The sequence below is a fragment of the Podarcis erhardii genome (genome assembly GCF_964252035.2).
Source record: "Podarcis erhardii genome assembly, chromosome: 1".
Taxonomy (NCBI): Eukaryota; Metazoa; Chordata; class Lepidosauria; order Squamata; family Lacertidae; genus Podarcis; species Podarcis erhardii.
The window spans coordinates 59,686,261-59,704,314 of record NC_138497.1 but is presented as its reverse complement, the minus strand read 5'-3'; positions in this window follow the sequence as shown (position 1 = coordinate 59,704,314).

Below are 18,054 nucleotides of genomic sequence, written 5' to 3'. Positions count from 1 at the left end.
TTAAACTAGACTTGGACTGGCCAGTCCTCTAGACAGAGATACTATTTGCTTGAGAGCTATGAAACCTGGGATCAAATCTCTTTTTGGCATACTAGATGGCTTTGGACCAGTCATAAACTCTTGGCCTCATTTACCTCAGACTTCTTTCCACCACCCACCCAGGAATCACTCAGAGAAAGAGTGAAATACAAATGAATATATATGGAGAGAGAGAGAGAGAGAGAGAGAGAGAGAGAACCTGAAAAATTAAATATTAAATTAACACTTAAATTTAAATTAAGATCTTCCCCTTCCTGAGGCTCTCATTTCCTGAACAGAGCATGCATTCACTCAAGGTACCAAATTTTCAAGGCTTTGATGTTCAGAAAGTGTTGAACAATCTATGTTAAATTCTATCTTGGAAATCCTAATTTCTTAATAATAATAAAAATTAAACCCCAACCTTGAAGTGCTTTAAGTAGACATAGAAACAATGAAGGCATCCCAGGTCACCAGTCACTTTCAACAATCTTGGGTTAGGATCATTATTAAAGAGAGACCTCTGCTGCATTTTCACGTTATCCACAATAAGCTCTGATTACAATATTGCCCATGGCCATTTGAGTCATTACTGTACACTTCATGAGAAATCGAAGTATGAGAGCTATGGAAATTAAACTCCCTGACCTGAACACATTTTTCCCTCTTTGATGTCAGTCTGAATAGCTGTTTTGACTGGGATATAATTTTACTTTTTAGGCATACAAGCTCTCATGACAGCTACAACACTTGACTTTTGGAACCTTAAAAGCCACGCATTGTTTTTGGTCCCCTGAACGACAGGGAAGTCAGAATAGTCACAAGAATTTTGTAAATGCTGTGGTTCACAAAACTGTTCTTGTGGCAATGTTCATATCAGACTTCTGTTTCTCAGAGGTAGACTATACTACCTGTCAATGCCCAGGCACCTCAATAAGGATGATACTGATGATGATGATGATATAGTTGCTAGGAAAATTTCATTGTTTTATTGTATAATTTACCACTGAAATAACCAAACATTGATTTTCCAAACTCCTTGATATTTGTGAATGTTCATGCAGTATTATACTCTGAAAATTATGTTCCTGTGGTCGGGGGGATGAACAGATGGACAATGAAAGTGGACCCAGAGATCTCTCATGGTTGCAAGGAGATTTATATTGTGAGCCTGACAGGATAAATATTCACATTTACTTTTCAGTCTCTGACGTCCTCACTGCCCTTTCTATATTTGAACATATACGTTTAATCGTCCATCTCCTTTAGATTCCTATTTGGACACATGGACTGCCTATATTAATTTATATTTTTAAGCTGTTATTAACTAATACTCAGTATTTGTTATCAGATGCAAGTCTTAAGAACCACAAAAGATATAATAATTGGAAAAAGGTGTATTGAATATATGGAAAATAACTGTACCACTGAAAACACATTTGGACACATGGACTGCCTATATTAATTTATATTTTTAAGCTGTTATTAACTAATACTCAGTATTTGTTATCAGATGCAAGTCTTAAGAACCACAAAAGATATAATAATTGGAAAAAGGTGTATTGAATATATGGAAAATAACTGTACCACTGAAAACACATTAAGATAAATTCAACAGGGTAAATAAGTTTTGATGGATGCAATAATGGGAAACCGATTGATATAGTTTTTGTAAAATATGTAGGGATATAAGATATGCAAAATGAAGCATGGAAAGGGAAGTCATTGATATCTTAAGTATGTAAAATGTTTATTTGAAATTGTAAAACAGAAAATTTAATAAAAAATATATTTTAAATAATAATAATAATATCAGTTTGGGAATATATTCTTAGTTATCCTGGAAGCATCTTACAAAGAACAATTCAAATTAGTCCTATCATTTCTTCATATTTCTTTCACACTGTCACATAAACAAATATTCTGATGCACCAAAAAACGAGAAGAAAATGGGATAGTCATGGCAACAGGCACTACCATTAGGGAAAGTGAGGGAGTTGCCTCAGGCAGCAGATGCTGGGAAGCAGGGAGTGGTGGCGAGGAATAAGAGGACACAGCTTTTTGTGTCATGGGGCTATCCTGCGCCTGCTAATCTAGCCTTCTGCCCCCAGTGTGGTGGAAAGCACTGTCCAGTTGCCACTGCTGAAGCAAGGTTCAAGCACCAGTGCAAATGGCTTCTATACATAGAATGGGGGTGGGGAGGTGACCATCTTCTCCTTTGCCTCAGGCAGCAAAAGGACTTGGACATTTTGTATAGGACATTTTCTTGCTCTTATTGTCAATGAGCATATTTCATTACAAAGCAATTTAAAAGTTGGATCCACCCAAGACATCCATATACAGTGGTACCGCAGTTTAAGAACAGTCCAGTTTAAGAACGATTTGGTTTACAAACTCCACAAACCGGAAATAATGTCCCGGTTTGAGAACTTTACCTCGGTCTAAGAAGGGAATCCGAATGGTGGAAGGGCACTGGTGGCGGGAGGCTTCATTAGGTCGCACTCCTCCTCCTTGGTTAGGGGATATGAGTGGCGAGCTTGTGAACAGCCCATTAGTGCCTGCTCCCCCCCCCCCCCGGCAGGAAATTAGGTTCCATGATCTTCTCCCACACTAAACATCGCTTTGTTAGTTTAGAGACTGAGAATTCACTCAGTGAGCATCATGGCCGACTGAGGATTTGAATCCAGATCTCCCTGGTACAGTCTAACATTCAGAGTAGCTTTCTGTGGGCTGATCCATGCCTCTAACCCAGTTTCATGCAGTGTTTGTTTATCTTCAGAAAGGTATGTGGAACCTACCTGAAGTGAGATACAGACCATCATTCATAATATCTGCGCTCCCAAGAACATCCCCACTTTGGAGTTACTCAGTTTCAACATGTTATTGAAATATGTGCCATGTTCCCCTCTCCACAAGCAACTCGGCAACCTCGAAAGCACAAGGAAACATCACAACCCTCTAATGCAGATATTCCAAGTAAATGAAACCTTTTTCAGTGTGGTTGCCTTTGTAATAACAGCCTTCTTATATGGTAGATACTTACATAACAGAAGATGAAAAGACATTTTATAGCCTTCTGGCCAGAGGACTGAAAATTAACGGCATACCTGTGGCTATTCAAAGCCAGGGAGGGAGTCACTTTTGGGCCATGGGAAACTCCAGGCGTTTTGCTTCTTCATTCCTGCTTCTTGACTAGCCTCTACTATTTGCATAGGCCTGGTTTGTTTTTCATGAAGCTGATACATTTCAAAGTAAAACAAACCTCCCCACATCTGGATGGTAAAACAAATTCTGAAGAAAGCTTAATAATGGATTGTTTTAATTAATGAATTAACCTTATGTAATGCATTTCAGAAAAAAATACAATTATATGAATAAAAATTAATTTTTTAAAAAAATATTGAAGCTTCTCATCACATGTCAGCCCGAATAGTATGCATCAGATCACTGGGAGCTAGAAAGCACTTGCATATTGAAAATGAAATGGATTGTCATGTGTGACGAATGCACTCAAATATACTTCGCTGCTGAAAATATATAACAGTAGTCGGTGACACATCAAAATGGCCTCCTGACAGTAGTGTCACGGCTACTTACCAAGTCAGTAAAGAAGCTACTGGTGCACCCTGAGTATGGAGGTAAAGTGGCTGACTAACATATTGTCAATCTTTTATTTTATTTTATTTTTATTTTTAAAGCACAAAACATCTCTTGTGAACTGGGACAATCTTTGTCTCACCATCTTAACTTTAGATTTATTCATTTGAGGAATATATAAGCTCCCTTTTTAGGACAAAACCGTCCCAAGGTGACTTCCAACGGAATACGAGCAATATAGAAATATAATGAATTGAAGAAAACATGACGCTGAATCAACAGGAACCAGCAATGACCTTAAAACACTAGGCCCAGTAAAAACATACAAATGTAATAACCGAATTAGAGATAAAAAGCAGCACCAATAATACAGCATCCCAATAATATTGTGAGAAAGTCACAATGAACAAATAAGTTTTTAGGACCTGCTTAAAGGCCTGCAGTGATGGCACTTACCTTCAAGTTTTACAGAATCACTAAAGGGTTGGATATGTGCAAATCATGTGAACGGCAGCATTCTGAGATAAATACGTCACCTTATCAGAGTGGCAGGTATGGGTGAGCAAAGATAGGCAAAAGGAAAAGAGAGGGCACTACGACACAGTGGGCTCTTACCCCTAATATTCCCAAGAGCCTCTATTATTGTTTGGCTGAGTTGGAATGCCAGGTACATTGACACAAAACTATTTAGAAGGGAGATAAGGAACTCAGTTCACATTTGGCTTCCATTTCAACATGCCTGTTGTTTCACCGGTGATTGGAAATTTTGCTTAGCCTTTTGACCATAGTCAAAAATGCTGTTGTTGTTGTTAGGGGTTGAAGAAGTATGTAAAGGTGTTTAACCATCCCTGATAAACTGTATTGCAAGAGTGTCTAATCTTCCTTTACCTGATAGTTCCCTGGTTAGGAATGCGCCTGCATGACCTCTCAAACCTCCCCAATTGGTCTTCTGTTTATCTCAATTTTGTGCAAAGAAGGTTGGAAACATTTTCTTTTCTCTTTTGTATGTCAAAATGAAGTTCCATGCTTCTGGAATGGGGGAGAGAACGGGTGTACAAAACATATTAGAAAAGAGTAAAACTACTTTCTACCGCCAAAGTCACACAACCCCGGTAAGCAGGTTTCAGCAGGGGTGGCCCCTTCCCATTTCGCCTCAGGTGGCAAAATATTCCGGGCTGCCCCTGGGTCTTCTACACATATAACAATCACTACCATGATACATGTCATGTGCATTGGGGGATTCTGGGGCCTTCGTTCCTTTGACACTCCACTCCACCAGGAATGGAGAATGTGTGGTCCTCCAGATATTGATGGCTTCCAACTCCCCCCCACCCCAGCCAGCTTGACCCATAATCAGGTATGATGCAAGATGAGGTCCAGCAACATCTGGGCAGCCATCTTTATCCACACTGGAAAGTCATTCAACTCAAGGTCACTGGCTTGAAGGTCTTTGGATCAGTGAGTGACTTTCTCCAGAACCATGCCAGCTAGAGGGAGGGGGGTTGAGTTTCTCTGGGATTATAGGGCTGAGAATTCTTTGGGTGGGGGGAAAGAATGTGTTTTGAGGTGCTTCAGAAGTATAGTGTGTGCATAGCCCAAGACTGCTCCTCCACAGGAGCTAAATGCTACCAAGTGTTTCCCTAGGGCAGGAGTGGGGTACCCGTGGCCCTCCAGCTGTTGTCAACTCTAACCCCCATTATCTTCAGACATTATGATCCAAAAGTCTAGGATGATGGAAGCTGCAGTCCAGCAGCATTTGGGGGGCCACAGCTTCCCCAACCCTGCTGTACGTTATGGTACGTTTTATGTACACATCAGACATCAGGAAGCCCTCAAGAGGATTTTTTTATCAAGCCTTGGTACTACAATGCTTACATTTCTAGAGTAGAGATTAGAAGCAACAACACTGTGCAATGGGGGGGGGGGGCTTTTTCATTCACATCTTGCCGTGTAAATCCCCATATTCTGCTCCTTTCCTGCTGGATTTCTGGTTTCATTGCAACAGACAGTGCAAGGCAAAGGCAGTCTTTTTCAGACCATAAATAATATAAAGCCAAAGCAAAACCTTACCTCATACTTCAGGACAAATAACTCCCCTGGGGAAAGCCCACGTTCAAGCTTAAAGTACATGCTGATATTTGAAAAGTCCAACACCCCAACCAAGTCCCTTTGTAATAAACTCTTACACTGTACCTTTAAAACTTAATGGTCTGTGAAAGTTATTATTGGATGTTTTTAGCATGACGTGCCATTCAGACTCAAGTTTATGAAGTGCATGAAGGCTGCTTCAAAATGACAAAGCTCTGTATGGAAAGTCCTTCCACATAGGAATCACTGTGCAGCCTATGTGGGGTTGCTTGATGGCCTTATATGCACCTATTTGTATATCTCTTTGAAATAAATTTGAAATAAAATCCTGAATTGCACAGAATAACCAATTTTCACTTATTAGGATACCATGTGTGCATGTGTATCCCATCCACAAAATAATGTATGTATTGTGATGTTTGCACATATAAAGGAATCCAGTTCACAACAAATCTTTGAAAATACAGTATTTTTCCAGCATTTCAAGCAAAGCACACACACACTTTTCATTTTAAAAAACCCACATAAATAAAATATTGTTTATCATCTTATAGAAGAATAATAGTGAAGCAAATAATTATTGAATTTGTATCCTTTCTCCCACATAAGTCCAGGCCAGCAAACCACCCAGAAAAATGGTGTTACTGAACAACCTACATAAATGGCACAAACAATCAAAATAAAATTATTATTATTATTAATTATTATTATTATTATTATTATTATTATTATCATTATTATTACACTGCCTCTCAACCTTATTCTGAGGTATTTGTACAAAGAATTTAAAAGTTGAAAATTGCTGTGGTAGATAAGTAGAAATGTGTTTTTCAAAAAGAGATACAGTGGTACCTCGGGTTAAGAACTTAATTCGTTCTGGAGGTCCGATCTTAACCTGAAACTGTTCTTAACCTGAGGTACCACTTTAGCTAATAGGGCCTGCCGCTGCGCCGCCACCGCCACATGATTTCTGTTCTCATCCTGAAGCAAAGTTCTTTACCCGAGGTACTATTTCTGGGTCAGCAGAGTCTGTAACCTGAAGCGTCTGTAACCCGAGGTACCACCATAGCTTTTGAAGGCTTCCATGCTAGAATGCAGCTGAGGCAGAGGCATTTAGATGGATGGTGCTTCTAATCTGTTGCTGTTTTAGGGTGGGATTCCTTTTATACCAGCAAATTTAAGTTGCACAATGATAGTTGATTGGGAAGCCTTGCGCAATGAACCAGCTCCACCCCAAAATTACCCCCCCCTCTTTTTTTTGCAATAAGGAAAGTGACAGGAAAATGCACTGGAAACTGTGGGTTAACACATGCTTTGGCCCAGCATTGTCTAACTTCCCTGTGAGGTGAGCCAACATCATCTAACCTCCTTGCAAACAAATCAGGATGAATGCCCAGGAAAACAGGGTGTCTGGAAGCGCCCAGAGATTCAGCACTAGCACGGAATATAGTGCTATGTTCTCCAGCAGTGCATGTGCCACACAAATCCTCCTCTGACTACTCACAAGGAAGTCCGGCTCAACAAAGGTCCTTTCCAATCTTAACTTAAAATTCCGAGGTCCTGTGTATTGTTGCTTCCTGTTGAGCATGGCTGGGGAATTAGTGATGAGCACTTTTGTCTTTGGAAGAATCTCTGCAGTCCTATACACTCTTATCTGGGGGTCCCAGTGAACACAGCGGGGATTTCTTCAGAGTAGACCTGTATAAGATTGCATTGTTAATTGCCCTCACGTCAGTTTCTGGCCCGTAGGGAGTAGGCATTAATTACTGATTTCGTCACATTTTTTCCTTGACATTTTTATATTGAACTAGCATACAGAACGTACGGGGGAAACAGTAATTAAAGCTTCTCGCCGCTGATGCCTCAGCTACAACATATTCCCTAGGCTACAAGAAATTGGGCAGGATGTACAAACTGGAAGCTTGTTAAGGAAAGGCACAGCAGCTCCAAAAAGCCTTCAGAGCACTTAGCCTGTCCACAATGATGGCTGCAACACATTTGATTGCAGAAAGAGAGACGCTAACCAGGTCTTTCTTGACTTTGATGCATGCAGGGGTAGCCAACGTGGTGCTCCCCAGATGCTGTTGGACTTCAGTTCCAGTCAGCCCCAGCTAGCGTGGGCAAAGGTGTTTTGGTGAGAGGTACTTTAGTGAGACCTACCTTAGGAGATGTTTGGCCAAGAGGTGAATCGGAAAATAGGAAAATGGAATGTACCTCTCCATTTTATTTTTCATCCATCTAGCTTTCTAACCAGTGGCTGGCCGAAGGTCACCCCGTAATTTTCATGGCCAAGAGAGCACTGGAATCATACTCTTCAGGTCCTAGTCCAACACTCCCATAGCTTTTAGGGTTCTTGCCTTGTTTGCTTTTCATAGTTACCTATATCCCATGCTTCCACTGAAGAACAGCGCTCAAGGCAGTTCACCCCACACTGCCAGCAACCGAGGACGTAACATGAAATAATAATGACCGAAGAACACAAAATCAGAGACGGTGATGACAGGTCAGATAACTTCAAAACAAGGAGCAGCATTACTTACCCTTCCAACAGGTAGGTTAGAAGGATATTTAAAAAGAAGCCTAAAGTCAACAAGCTTTGTGGCTGAAAAAGGAATTCTGATCTTGGTTTCTCCCCTCCCCACCCACCCCAGGTATAACAACACTCTGTTTCTTATGCCACACTATCATCTAGCCAGCTTGCACTTCACCTGGGGCCCCCACTTTTCTAAGCGCCTCCCCTCAACTCACCCTGACTCTTTATAGTTCTCCTCAGCTGGGAAAGGGGTCTAGCATAATCACTTCTTACTAGGGGTGTTATTTCCAGAAAGAGGAAAGCTACGTAAGATAGTTGAGTATGGTTCAGTTCCATGGGATCAAAAGGACATGGATGCACACAACACTTGAGTAATGTATGCACCACTGTGATCTGGTGCAAACCGCAAAGTATTATTATTTATTATTTATTGAATTTATATACCTGGAGGTACCAGGGCGGTTCACAGAACAAAATCAAAATATAAAACCACAAAATATATAATCAAAATAAAACAACAGCCCAATAACATGCCCCCTCAAAAAAAAACAAAAAAACCCCCCACTTTAAAAGGGCAAAGGGCAATAAAATGTCTGGTCAGGCAGCATTTATGTATTTTTCTTCCTATACTTTGAGCAATATGCTTGAACTCTTTACTCTAGTTATAAAATGGGAATAGTAAGCAACCAACATCACAGGACTGTTGTGAGAGAAAATGCAGTGAACACTGGTAATTTACGGGCAAACTGAAAATGCTGAATAAATGATTAAGTGTGGTGCAATTATTTTCTGGGTCTCATGTGTATTTTTAAAACATTCAGTTTCAATCCATAAGAAGTCAACATAAAAGGGGGAATAAATGAGAGATAAAGGTTTGACCATTTAAAAAACACATAAACAACGCACACTTGCAGATAGAAAGAAACTGAAGCCAGGGCCTGAAATGTTTTTGCTCTGCAAACAGGAGCAAATTCTTTCATACTTTCCCAGACTATAGCAATGCCCTTGACAATCAGATAACCCATAGTCCGCAAAATCTGAAATATGTCATCAAGACTTTATTTTACTGCCGAATGTTCCTTGGCCCTGTTGCTTCTCTCAGGCTCTGCTCACCCCCACAAAGCTTACTAGACTATACAAGCAAAAGCTAAGCCAATGAGAGGAAGGGGTGGGCTGAAACATCAAACGAAGATGCGGTGAAAAGGGGAGCAGGGCTACATACGCCATGGAACGGAGCAGTACAGAAAACAGTGAAGTAAAATGCGATGGAACAATCTTGTTTTTGCCTCCCACTTCCGTGAGCAATGGGAGGTTCAGGGACGCCTTCAGCAAGAGTCTGGGGGAGCGGACAGGGAGAGAGCTTTGCAGACTTAGGATGATTTTGTTAAAGCAACAACAGCAACACAATACTATTAATCTGAAATGTCTAAGTTGAAAAGTCGGAGGTGCAGCAGCAAGTATAGGCACCGCTGGTCTCAGACTATCATTCCAAAGGCCAACTGCCTGAGTGCGCAAGCTAGACAGCTGTCTTCAACCCAGCAGCTGCCACAGAAACACTGTCCTGCCCTGTGGACAGTGGCAATACATGTTATGTGGAGCTACCATTGTGCTTGGTCCAGAAGCTCCAGCTGATGCAACATATTGGCAGCTAGACTGTTAGTCTAGTGGTTTCTGGTGCTCATATGCTACCAGGCCAAGTTCAAGGATTCACAAGGCCATTCACAACTGGGATCAGTGATGCTTTAATGGCTGCCTGATGTCTCATATCCCTGCCTGTTCACTGGGGTCTTTGGGGGAGCTGCTGGTAGTGGTCTCCCATAGCAGGAGCCATGTGTTCACCAGCACCAGATTTAGCTAATGCAGGTGGTTCCCCTGCACAGGACACCAAGCCGAGGGGCCCAAAACAACAAACTCTTTCTTATATTAAGGGGGAGCCAATTTTTTTCCCTGCTCAGGGCACCATATTACCAAAGTCGACCCCTGTGTTCACTATTGTGGGCCCAAAACTGTGGATGAGATCACACAAGTCCCAACCCTGTTGTTTTTTGGGGAAGTATTTTTTTATTATTATTTCGGCATGCATTTAAAGTCAGTTTTCTGTTCTTATGGTTAATTTTAAGTTATTTCATGATGTATGTTGCATCCCTGCTTAGAAACTACAGGATTAAGCACCGCTTAGAAACAACAGCGTTGAGCGGAATATAAATGATGAAAATAATTAAATCAAATAACTTCCAGAAAAAGCCCACAACTTTTGTTAAGCTGGACCAGAAATGGGGAACTCATATTGTCCTGGCCATTGCTCATGCTGGCTGCGGTTGATGGGCTTTGGTGTCCAGTTACATCTGGAGAGCCAGCTTTCCCCATCTCTGGGCTAGACAGTCAGATGGCTTCAAAAGGCTCCTTATTACAATGAGTGGCTAGCTCAGCCAACTTGTATTTTAGCCATGGACAATGGATGAACCCTACTGCTGGAGGTGGGCAAGTAGCCCACACTCTGCATGGCAAATACAGCTCGAACATTAGAATGTTATCAGTTTTCCTTTTGAATATGTAAATTCACTGATAGAAGTACATTTGAATGATGGTGTTATTACAACAACAAATTAACATGTCTTGAAAGAGGTATGAGCAGCGACAATAGTGTCTCGTTGTTGTTGTTTAGTCATTTAGTCGTGTCCGACTCTTCATGACCCCATGGACCAGAGCACGCCAGGCACTCCTGTCTTCCACTGCCTCCCGCAGTTTGGTCAAACTCATGCTGGTAGCTTCGAGAACACTGTTCAACCATCTCGTCCTCTGTCGTCCCCTTCTCCTTGTGCCCTCAGTCTTTCCCAACATCAGGGTCTTTTCTAGGGAGTCTTCTCTTCTCATGAGGTTGCCAAAGTATGGGAGCCTCAGCTTCAGGATCTGTCCTTCCAGTGAGCACTCAGGGCTGATTTCCTTCAGAATGGATAGGTTTGATCTTCTTGCAGTCCATGGGACTCTCAAGAGTCTCCTCCAACACCATAATTCAAAAGCATCAATTCTTCGGCGATCAGCCTTCTTAATGGTCCAGCTCTCACTTCCATACATCACTACTGGAAAAAACCATAGCTTTAACTATAGGGACCTTTGTCTTTGCTTTTTAAGATGCTGTCTAGGTTTGTCATTGCTTTTCTCCCAAGAAGCAGGCATCTTTTAATTTCATGACTGCTGTCACCATCTGCAGTGATCATGGAACCCAAGAAAGTAAAATCTCTCACTGCCTCCATTTCTTCCCCTTCTATTTGCCAGGAGGTCATGGGACCAGTGGCAGTGATCCATGAAGGAGATAGTGTCTCATACTGAATGTAAACAAACTTGGTAAAAGACTTTATGAATTGAAAGTGGAGATGCTGTCTGTATCTTTTCTTGCTTATTTGTTTGTTTTGTATCCCCAAAAAAACTTCAATAAAAACTAATTAAAGAAAAAGAATCATGAGGTAGACATCTTCTGCTAGTGCACTGAGAGTCACTACTAGGTTGCCATCTGATCTAATGTGGGTCACAACAGCAGAACTACCACCATATAAATATATGGGGCCCCAAATGCATGTTTGACTTAAAGATGGGCTCTGAGTCTGAGAAAGCTAGTAGGCCAAACGACATGTTATTATTTATTTGAATATTTCCAGTTTGAAAAACAAGCCATTATTATAAGCTCCTTTGAAAGACATCAAATATTTTAACAATAATACCGCTTTAATTTAGTTACTTTTTATTTTATTTTCAAATCAGTTCTCTAACTGAAACTTCACTTTATTTCCGTTTGGGTCTCTCTTCAGAACACACATTTGTTGCTTATGACTGGAAAATACAGACCAGTCTTCCATTGGGATGACTGGAAAATACAGACCAGTCTTCCATTGGGATCCCCTCTGACTCTTGTTATCAGTGTTCTCTGTCCTCATCAGAGAAAACAGTTGCATTACAAACATATATAAAGAAGTTGTCGGAATTCTAGTTGTCTGGAGTTCCACTTTAACTTAAAGCAGTGCTTTTTTCTGGGGGTGGATGCAGGGGTACGCATATCCCTAAACATTTTGTGAATCTAAGTTTGGCCTCATTGAGGGGCAGTATTTCAATATGAGTAGGAAAATGAGAGTACCCCTAAACACTTTTTTAGAAGGAAAAAAAAGCACTGATTTAAAGACAGGGTCAGCATCTACTTGAAACTATTTAAAACCCTCACAGGTTAGTCCAAGAACAGGCAGACCTATATCAAATCTCAGGGAAAGCAGATACACTTGATTTTTAAAATATCTGGAGGGGGTGGAAAATATCTGGTAAGATTTCCTCTTAAAATATACTTTCTTCACAAGAGTATTTGTAATAATGGCCCAATAATAATAATTCAGGTTTTGAAGTAAAATTCTGTCATCTTGGATTTGCTTTGGATTTGCAACAAGATCTCTCACCCTAAAGAAAGAGATGGCATAACGTGTTGCTCTGTGTACTTTTTAAAATGACCATTACTATTGGGGTTTCACATCCACAGGAAGGTATCTTAAATGTGAAATCCTATTGTCAATATGGCAATCAATACTGCTGTTAGGTTAGGCTTTACTTGGTAATTTACGTCCATGAATCAAATTAAATTATTAAGTAAAGCAGTGTTGTCTTAATGTGAGACAATTATCTTAAAATTCAACAACACAGAAGGGAAGGTCCCCCCAATATATGGTGGCTCACATTGCTCAATCCATACTTTGTATCAGACCTCTCTGAGTTGGCCCACCTCTTCACCATAGTCACCATTGCCCATTCACTGACACACTCCCTCTGGGTCCAGTGTTCCCAGAAAGAACATCAGAAGGAAGGTGAAGGATGCTGTTCCAGCTTCTCACTCTTGCCACTGCTTGCTTGCCCAGAAAGGCAACAGTAGGACCAGGAAGGAAGGAAGGAAGGAAGGAAGATATATGATTTTAAATATTATAAGCACATTACAAACAACAATTCAAAATCCAAATATCAAGATTATTCTGAATCTCCTGACTTCCCCCCATCCCTTCCATGGGTCCTGATGATAATATTTACAACTGCATATCAATATTTATCCAAATTCTTATCCTTCTAAATTATCCATACTTTCTGTTACTTTACAAGTGTGGTTAAAATCCTGCCAATGTTTTAACCTGCTTGCAGCGGTCTCGTAAGTAAATCACAAACTTTTCCCATTTTCTTTTAAAGTTCATGTCTTCTTGATTTCTGAGCTTCCCAGTTAATTTTGCCATTTCAGCATAGTCCATCATCTTGGTTTGCCATTCTTCTCTGGTCGGGGCTGTTTCTTCCTTCCATCTCTGGGCTAGTAGTATCCGTGTAGCTGCTGTCACATACATGAACAATCTTTTCTGGTCCTTTGGAATCTCAGCACTATAATTTCTAATAAGAAAGCTTCTGGTTTTTTTTTTAGCAAAAGTTATTTTAAACATTTTTTTCATTTCATTATATATCACTCCCCAAAATTTTAAAAATTACTTTACATATCCACCGACGGAGGTAGCAGCCTAGCCAAAACCTCCCTCCTTCAATTAAGCTTTTAATTAGGTTTTAGCCATCTTCTGACCCTATGTTTTTATTTTTAGTTGTCATTTTGTTTCCTTTGCTTTTAGCCTAATGGTTTATTGTTTTACTGTTTTATTATCTACTGTTTTATGGCTCAACTCGATTTAGCGTAACAAGGAACGCTAAAGAAGATAGATTGATACTGCTGCAGAACGCCGAGAAACAAGGAGCGGCTGGAACTGAAGGCAAGTTCTGCTTCATTTTATCCCCTGGCACAAGCCCTATTACTCTGCTGCAGTAGACCATTCTGATTTATTAGTCATTTATAACTTTTTTGAGGGTGACGAGGGTACTGGAGACAGCCTTGGTATTTCTGCTCACAAATATAAGGGGGAAGGCACCACAGGACAGAAGCATTAAAAGCCCTAAAGCTGAGAACTAAAGACGGAAAAGGGAGCAGAAACCCTAGAGGCCCACCGAGATAAGGGACAAGCATGAAACCTTGCTTGTAAAACAACCCTCCCCACCTTCGAAGGTGGGAAACTGGAAGATAATCATAATCCGTCTTGTGATTGAGCCAAGTGAAGCAAAAAAAACCCAGGACTAAGAGATTCCAGCAAACTGCTCCCAATTACCTTTTTCCACGCTCAACATGGTCCTTACAAGAAAGAACTATATGGACCTGAGAATTGCACCAATATCACCCCAGGGGGAGTGGGAGCCCCGAAGGAAACAAAGTAAAATCACCAATTACTTCCCCCATAAAGAAGGGATTGAGAATCCACAGCACGAGAGCACTTCAAAAGAAATCACCCCTACTGTGCTGGATTGGTCAATACAACACAAAGACTTACAAACTGAGCATGAAAGACCAAATTATTCCATGAGCTGGGCGCAGGAACTGGATCTAGCTGAGAACGCCTTGATGACCAATTCCCCCAACCCCAATGACCTCGAGCACCAAAAATCAACTCAGAACCTCAGGGAAAACCAGCAAGACCCTCAGAATCTCACGGAAAACCAGCAAGACCCTCACCCGACAGCGAATGCCAACAGTATAGAAGAGAGGGGTGACCAGTTACACGATCAAATAGATCAGATACGCACAGACCTCTACAATATAAAAAACTTCCTAGCAGTAACAAATGGCCTACTCCTGACGCTTGTGGAGAATTTCAAACAAGCAAAAAGAGCCACAGATCAGTCCCTGGACTCAGATGCTAGAATCCACATACCACCCAAAAAGAACTCACGCAAAAGAAAACCGGAACCCAAGACGAAGAAAACTAAAAACATCAAAAAATTTAAGCCGTCTAAAAAAACCCAACACATCAGTAAAAAACAGTGGCAGAAACTCTTCAACTTATTATCATCACCTCCTATATCCCCCCAAAAAATTCAAAGCTCAAGGCACCAAAGAGATTGACAAGGGAGACTCGCCAAAGACCAAACCCCGCCCCATATGTGAAAATAATTCCCCAAGTACATTCAAAGAAATAAGCCCCCCCCCCCCCACGGCTGTTCTCCCCCTGTGTTCACCCAGCCTGACAAAAGCAACCAAACTACAGCTGGATGTTCCTGTCTTGAACCCACCTAGGACCCCTGTAGCAACTGCAAACAGAAGTAAGTCGGGGATCTCCAATATAGATGGGAACCCGCGGGAACTCCAAGCCCCCAGTAGAAAGAAAGAATGGATCCTGGTCCTAAGCCCGGAAAAGATGGTATTCACAAACTACCCAAAACCACTGGGTCCTTGCACAGGGACAGACCGCCTGAGGCACCTGCTGACTATTATAAACAACATTCTACCTGGGGCAGTTAAAGCAACCGACATAAACAGTATAGACTACCTATACCAAGATGGACATTCAGTCCGTGCCTTAATCACTTTCACAGATCATAATCTGGTCAACTTCATCTTTAGAACAAGAAATCTATTTTTAAAGAAAGGAATCGATTTATTAAGAATCTTTGAAAACAGAGCCCCGCTAACCTCCCTAGTGGCGGCCAAGGGGGAAGGGAGACCAGGAACAGAGGAACAAAATGATAGAGTGCACATGCAACAAAACCAGCAAAACCAGAGCCTAGTGCACCAGCAGGAAAACATAGCCCCTATTGAGACTCAACCTCATTTGAACGACAGAGAGGACTCTTTCTCCTTAGAAGAACATGCCCTAATAAATCGGTTCTGGTCACCTCAGATGCCAGCCCAAAAGAAAATCTTGGTTAGACTGGACGCCCTGAGAAGCAGACTGACCAAAAAGGAGGCCCATGTTGAAACTACGGAAGGCTCACACACACGGCCTATATCCCCCAAGTGCCTAGTGGACAAGAGGATGGTGGGAGGCGCCTTTAAATGTGTAGATTCGGAAGACCAATCGCAGCCCCCACTGGTGTATGGTAAGGCAAAACTGAAACAGACTGTCACATCTCCGAGTACCTGGTTCAACTATCTAAAACTCTCCCCAAATGAAATAGCTACTCTCCCAAGTCCAAACCACCCCCTTAAGTCCCCAAGAGCTACGGATAATCATTCCCTTATGCAGCAGATGCCTATTGACAAACTTAATGGGAGTGTTTTTTTAGATGTAAAGGGGTCACTGGACACCGTGGACCCAACAAATCTACACCATGGAGGGACAGAGAATTAAAGCTGTTGTCCTGGAACATTGCAGGATGGCGCGCTAAGAAAAACAATCAACAACTTGCAATGTTTCTTAAGCGTTTCGATATCATCCTCCTGCAGGAGACCTGGCACAGTGACCCCATTCTGTTCAATGGGTATTCTTGTCACTCCCTATTTGCTACTCCATCTGTGAGGGGAGGTAAGCCTAGTGGAGGTTTAGCTAGCCTTATCTCCACAGAACTTGAACATTCCTTAAAAGCCCTCCCAAACTGCAATTCACTAGCCACGGCAGTCCTACTCAAATTTAAGAGAGATGCACTGGTAGTGGTCAATGTCTATCTGCCGCCCTGCCAAAAAAAAGCTATAGTGAAAGCTAACTGGGCAGAGTTAGAAGCATACCTAGAGTCCATAGAATCTTCCCACTCTTCTACACCGATTATAATCGGGGGGGATTTCAACGCCTGTATGGGAATTGATGATAACAATCTTTACAGCCATTAAAATCAGATTTAGGACCCTGAAAGTCCAACCGAAGCAGGCGTTTCATGACTTTCTAAAGATAATAAATGCAACTTCTCGGGGCTATGTCTAGCCCAGGTCGCAAAAAGAAGGGAGCTGATGATATTAAACGGTAGTAAGGAAGAAGATCGCCCAGGGGAGTATACCCATTTTTCAAAGATGGGAGGAAGTGTGATAGACTATATTCTGATATCAAGATTCGCCTATAACTCTGTGTTGAAGTTGCAAGTGGGACATAACACCGAAAGCGACCACCTCCCACTAATTTTAGCGCTCAATGGCCCATCGTTTAACAAACCCACGGCTAACCTTTACTACAACCCCATCGTTAATCTGGGATCACTGGCCCCCAGAAGAATTAAATGGACCCCCATGCTCAATACTGAGCTAACTCATCTCCTCCATTCGGAAGACGTGAAGACCACCTACTCAGCCATTGTATCAGCTAATACCGGGGAAAAGGCCATGGACTCGTTCAACGAGTTATTAGCAAGACTAAAGACCTTCCTAACAACTGAGATACTTAATTCTGTTGCAAAGCGGGCACAGGATCAAGAGAGATGGTTTGATTCGGAGTGTAGGCAAGCAAGGAAACGTCTGAGATCAACCTATTGGAATTACAGAAACATCGGAGCACCATCGCTATTTATGGCTTACATCTATTTAAGAAGAAACTATAAACAGCTATTAAAGGTAAAAAACCAAAAAGCTGAGAGATTGGCCTGGTGTAATTTAGTGAAGGCCTCGAATGAGAAAGACTCAACCTCCTTCTGGCATACCATTATGGGCCTCCTGGGCCAGGAGCGGATTGGTCCCACATGTACTGTAGAACCTCAGGAGTGGATGAAATATTTTCAAACCCTCTTCTATGACGACAAAGCTCAGCACGATGATCCAAGTGCCTACCCGAGAACTTACCATATTGGCCTCCTGTCTCCATAGAGGAGGTGGGGAAACTAATTGACCAACTGAAAAACAACAAAGCCCCAGGCATAGACCACATTCCAGCAGAGCTCATGAAGAACAATATCAGTTGGTGGGCTCCTATAATGGCGTCAATATTTACATACATCGATTCAACAGGCATAATCCCTGGTTGCTGGTCAGAGGCAGTAATCATCCCAATCTATAAAAAGGGTCCTATGGC